The sequence below is a fragment of the Pinus tabuliformis genome, chromosome Q (genome assembly GCF_031772625.1).
Source record: "Pinus tabuliformis cultivar Carrire ecotype Pingquan chromosome Q, CPIR1, whole genome shotgun sequence".
In the NCBI taxonomy this organism is placed as follows: Eukaryota; Viridiplantae; Streptophyta; class Pinopsida; order Pinales; family Pinaceae; genus Pinus; species Pinus tabuliformis.
Window position 1 is genome coordinate 387,125,849 of NC_142296.1, and position 6,760 is coordinate 387,132,608.

The following is a 6,760-nucleotide window of genomic DNA, read 5'->3' on the forward strand; positions in this document are numbered from 1 at the left end:
CCCAAGGGACTAATATTATAACCCCCAACGTATATAAACCCTAAGATAAATATTATAAACACTAAAAAAGCCATGATTGACCATGTTTGATTTTAATATTGAGACAATACTTATCACAATTCCATGTTGGACCATGGTTGACATGGTTGATTTTCATGTCGAAAATTTTTGTCATAATGTGACGTTGGACCATGGTTGATCATAGTTGATTTTCATATGGAGAGAATCTTTGTCACAACGCGATGTTGAAATGTGTTTTAGAATGAGTGACCATGGTTGACCATGTTTTATTCTATAAACATGGTTTACCATCATCAACCATGGCTCACCATGGTTGACCATGATTGTCCATGGTTGACCATGATTGTCCATGATTGTCCATTATTTTTATATGATGACAACTTTTGTCATAATTTTAGATCTCGCTATGATTGACCATGGTTGGTTATGGTTGATCATGGTTGACCATGATTGATATTATAAACACAAGTTAATAATAAACCCAAGGGATGGATATTATGAACCCAAGGGGATAATAAACCCAAGGGATTAATACTAAAACCCCATGATTGACCATGGTTGATAATGGTTGACCATGATTGATATTATAAACCTAAGGGAATAATAAACCTAATGGATTTATATTATAAACCCAAAGGAACAATAAACCCAAGGGATTATGAACCCAAGCGAATAATATTAAACCCAAGGGACGAATATTATATAACCAAGGTATAAAAACCCGAATATAAAGATTAAAAATACTAAAGTAAACATGGTTCAGCACGAATTATTTTCATATTGAGACAATCCTTGTCACAATGTGACATCGGACCATGGTTGAACATGGTTGATTATGTCTGACCATTGTTGAATAATATTAAACCCTAGGAATATGAACCCTTAGATCAATAAACCCAAGGGATTGATATTATAAACCCAAGGGAATAATAAACCTAAAGGATACAAATTATAAACCCAAGGTATATAAACCCTAACATGAATATTATAAACCCTAAAATAAACATGGTTGACCATGGTTGACTTCTATATAGAGATAATCCTTATCACAATGCAACGTTGGACCATGGTTAACCATGATTGACCATGATTGATTTTCATATCAAGAAAATCTTTGTTAGAATGAAACATTGGACCATGGTTGACCATGGCTAATTTCCATATCCATATGGTTTTACCATGGTTGAACATGACTGGCTATCATTGACCATTTTTTACCATGATTAATATTATAAACTCAATGGATTGATATTATAAACCCAAGGGAATAACAAATACAAGGGATTAATACTAAAACCCCAAGGAATTATGAACGTAAGAGAATAATATTAAACCCAAGGGACTAATATTATAAACCCAATGTATATAAACCCTAAGATAAATATTATAAACACTAAAATAAACATGATTTGACATGGTTGATTTTCATATTGAGACAATCCATATCACAATTCCATGTTGGACCATGTTTGACCATGCTTCCCCGAGGCTTGTGTGTTTTGGCCCACAACCCTTATCGAAAGCATTCCTTTAACCCTAAGCCTTTAAATGGCACTTTTACATTAAACCGAGACCATATAACTTTCGTAGTCCATTAATTGTCGAGATTTTCTTTAAAGCCCGGAGCATCAAAACTTAACCGCAATACACAGAAGCATGGGAAAATTCCACTCCCAAACATATAGGCAGATCTTAAATATTATAAAATCACGCTCAGAATTGTCGTCAAGTATGCTCCTTGTCACTTTTTGCTGTGCTAATCCTCCGACCTCCAATCACCCCAATCGTCGATCACCAATCGGCTTATCGGCGATATTGCAATATTGGCCATCAGCGTATCGTCATTCCACAAACCACTGTCCCTTGACCTCCCTGATATGCGATCACCGATTTCATCTAAACCATCGATCTGGACCCTCGATCCAACGGTTGTGATTTAAATCGCATATCACTATCGCTATATTGAAAAGCCTGGTTCCAATATCATTATAATGGTTTCGCCGATGTGATAAAGCTCTGTCCCTCAGTGGCATCATCTGGACTGTTGATCATATTGATCCAACGGCTCTTGTGTATCGTTCCACCAACCTCCTCTTGGACTTAATATCTTTCAATTGATGGATTTCTACGTTAAATCCACAGTTTCTGCCATACTCCACTTTAGACACATGACACACAGTTAACTCATTTATCAATGGATTGCCATCAATCCTTAAGTGATCGATGGTCGATCAACATTACCTAAAAATGGAATTTAAGTCATTCACACATATATATTTCATAACTGAACAAAAGCATAAACAGAGGCACACAGAACTCATAGAACACATAATCTATACATTATACAATATTGAATACAGGCTAAGGCATTTCAGCCTTAGATACAAGTTCTTATCTAAACTTATTTTTTTTAAATTAATAAAATTCATTTATATTAAATTAAATTAGTTATTCACTTTCACCTCAAACAAAACAAAAGTAATAAAATTACTAGCACAGTGAAATGCATTGATAATAATATTAAGAACATTACTTTTGGGCTTGACTACTCCATTACGAAATCTACTTCTGTTGGTGGTTTCAATACTATATCAAGAATATCATAACATCGAATTTTCGTTTCGATAATACCAGGTACTGAATTATTAAGAGTATTTTCCTTTGGTTTGGAAAAAACATGCGACTCGAAGAAAACAAAATTATAAAATATATAGTAAAAATTTAAAGGAATGCACTGTATATTACACTAGAGAACTGGAAAAATTTATAGGTATGCACTGTACATTTGCTTGCTTGCTTGCTCTATATCATTTTACAATGTGATAATGCAAAACTTATTGATAGAAATTTACAAGTATTGAACCTACCATCTAGTTTTGAAAGTTGAAAAAATATATCAAGGTGCAACATAATCATGGAAATCCAAAGTATTGAACATTAATATATCAGCTTTTGAAATCTTGAGAAAAAAGATAATAAAGGAGCTGTTACAGATCTGGAATAAAATTTTAAAGCCTGTTACAGTCAACTATTACTTATTTAGCTACAATAATTGAAAACCCTTAAAGAGGTTTGAATAAACAGAGAAATCAGTAAAATTATCCCTTCCACAGACAAGATTGTTTCAACACTATGCTCCTTTTCCATATAGAAGGGGTTGTTACGACTATAATCTTCCCAATTCTGCAGTCACAACCTGCAAAAGTTGACTCCATGCTATCCACTGGTTTCTTTCCTCTGAAGAAGTTGTTTCCCTGTCGTTCACAATTTTTGTCATAATGTGAGATCTCACCATGATTGACCATGGTTGGTTATGGTTGATCATGGTTGACCATGACTGATATTATAAACCAAAGGGATTGATATTATGAACCCAAGGGAATAATAAACGCAAGGGATTAATACTAAAACCCCATGATTGACCATGGTTGACAATGGTTGACAATGATTGATATTATAAACCTAAGGGAATAATAAACCCAATGGATTGATATTATAAACCCAAGGTATTATGAACCCAAGCGAATAATATTAAACCCAAGGGACTAATATTATATAACCAAGGTATAAAAACCCTAATATAAAGATTAAAAATACTAAAATAAACATGGTTGAGCACGAATGATTTTCATATTGAGACAATCCTTGTCACAATGTGACATTGGACCATGGTTGAAAATGGCTGATTATGGTCGACCATTGTTGAATAATATTAAACCTTAGGAATGTGAACCCTTAGATCAATAAACCCAAGGGAATGATATTATAAACCCAAGGGAATAAAAAACCTAAAGGATAAAAATTATAAACCCAAGGTATATATAAACGCTAACATAAATATTATAAACCCTGAAATAAACATGGTTGACGATGGTTGATTTCTATATAGAGACAATCCTTGCCACAATGCAATGTTGGACCATGGTTAACCATGGTTGACCATGATTGATTTTCATATCGAGACAATCTTTGTTAAAATGAAACATTGGACCATGGTTGACCATGGCTAATTTCCATATCCATATGGTTTGACCATGGTTGAACATGACTGGCTATGGTTGACCATGATTAATATTATAAACTCAATGGATTGATATTATAAACGAAGGGAATAATAAATCCAAGGGATTAATACTAAAACCCCAAGGGATTATGAACGTAAGAGAATAATATTAAACCCAAGGGACTAATATTATAAACCCAATGTATATAAACCCTAAGATAAATATTATAAACACTAAAATAAACATGGTTTGACATGGTTGATTTTCATATTGAGACAATCCATATCACAATTCCATGTTGGACCATGTTTGACCATGCTTCATTTTCGTATCGAGACAATCTTTGTCACAATGAGACATTGGACCATGGCGGATCATGCTCGATTTGCATATTGACCATGGTTGACCATGATTACTATTATAAACTCAATGGATTGATATTATAAACCCAAGGGAATAACAAATCCAGGGGATTGAAACTATGAACCCATGGGATTAATACTAAAACCCCATGATTGACCATGGTTGACAATGGTTGACCATGATTGATATTATAAACCTAAGGGAATAATAAACCCAATGGATTGATATTATAAACCTAAGGGAACAATAAACCCAAGGGAATAATAAACCTAAAGGATAAAAATTATAAACCCAGGGTATATAAACCCTAACATAAATATTATAAACCCTAAAATAAACATGGTTGACCATGGTTGATTTCTATATAGAGACAATCCTTGCCACAATGCAACATTGTACCATGGTTAACCATGGTTGACCATGATTGATTTTCATATCGAGACAATCTTTGTTAGAATGAAACATTGGACCATGGTTGGCCATGGCTAATTTCCATATCCATATGGTTTGACCATGGTTGAACATGACTAGCTATCATTGACCATGGTTGACCATGATTAATATTATAAACTCAATGGATTGATATTATAAACCCCGGGGAATAACAAATCCAAGGGATTAATATTAAAACCCTAAGGGATTATGAACCTAAGAGAATAATATTAAACCCAAGGGACTAATATTATAAACCCAATGTATATAAACCCTAAGATAAATATTATAAACACTAAAATAAACATGATTGGACATGGTTGATTTTCATATTGAGACAATCCATATCACAATTCCATGTTGGACCATGTTTGACCATGCTTCCCTGAGGCCTGTGGGTTTTGGCCCACAACCCTTATCGGAAGCATTCCTTTAACCCTAAGCCTTTAAATGGCACTTTTACATTAAACCGGGACCATATAACTTTCGTAGGCCATTAATTATCGGGATTTTCTTTAAAGCCCAGAGCATCAAAACTTAACTGCAATACACAGAAACACGAGAAAATTCCGCTCCCAAACATATAGGTGAATCTTAAATATTATAAACCTGTGCTCAGAATTGTCGTCGAGTCTGCTCCTTATCGCTTTTCCCTGTGCTAATCCTCTGACCTCCGATCGGCCTGATCGTCGATCGTCAATCGACTTATCGGCGATATTGCAATATCGGCCATCGGCGTATCGTCGTTCCACAAATCACTGTCCCTTGACCTCCCTGATATGCGATTGCCGATTTCATCTAAACCGTTGATCTGGTCCCTCGATCCGACGGTTGCGATTTAAATCGCATATCGCTATCACTATATTGAAAAGGTCGGTTCCGATATCATTATAATGGTTCTGCCGATGCGATAAAGCTTTGTCCCTCAGCGGCATCATCTGGATCGTTGATCATATTGACCCAACGACTCTTGTGTATCGTTCCACCAACCTCCTCTTGGACTTAATATCTTTCAATTGATGGATTTCTGCGTTAAATCCACAGTTTGTGCCATACTCTACTTTAGACACACAACACACAGTTAACTCATTTATCAATGGACCACCATCAATCCTTAAGTGATCGATGGTCGATCAACATTACCTACAAACAGAATTTAAGTCATTCACACATATATACAGCATAACTAAACAAAAGCATAAACACAGGCACACGGAACTCACAGAACACATAATCTATACATTATACAATATTGAATACAGGCTAAGGCATTTCAGCCTTAGATACAAGTTCTTTTCTAAACTTATTTTTTTTTAAATTAATAAAATTCATTTATATTAAATTAAATTAGTTATTCACTTTCACCTCAAACAAAACAAAAGTAATAAAATTACTAGCACAGTGAAATGCATTGATAATAATATTAACAATATTACTTTTGGGCTTGATTACTCCATTACGAAATCTACTTCCGTTGGTGGTTTCAATACTATATCAAGAATATCATAACATCGAATTTTCATTTCGAGAACACCAGGTACTAAATGATTAAGAGTATTTTCCTTTCGTTTGGAAACAACACACGAATCAAAGAAAACACAATTATAAAATATATAGTAAAAATTTAAAGGAATGCACTGCATATTACAGTGGAGAATTGGAAAAATTTATAGGTATGCAATGTACATTTGCTTGCTCGCTCGCTCTATATCATTTTACAATGTGATAATGCAAACCTTAATGATAGAAATTTACAAGTATTGAACCTACCATCTAGTTTTGAATGTTAAAAAAATATATCAAGGCGCAACATAATCATAGAAATCCAAAGTATTGAACATTAATATATCTTCTTTTGAAATCTTGAGAAAAAAGATAATAAAGGAGCTATGACAGATCTAGAATAAAATTTTAAAGCCTGTTACAGTCAAATATTACTT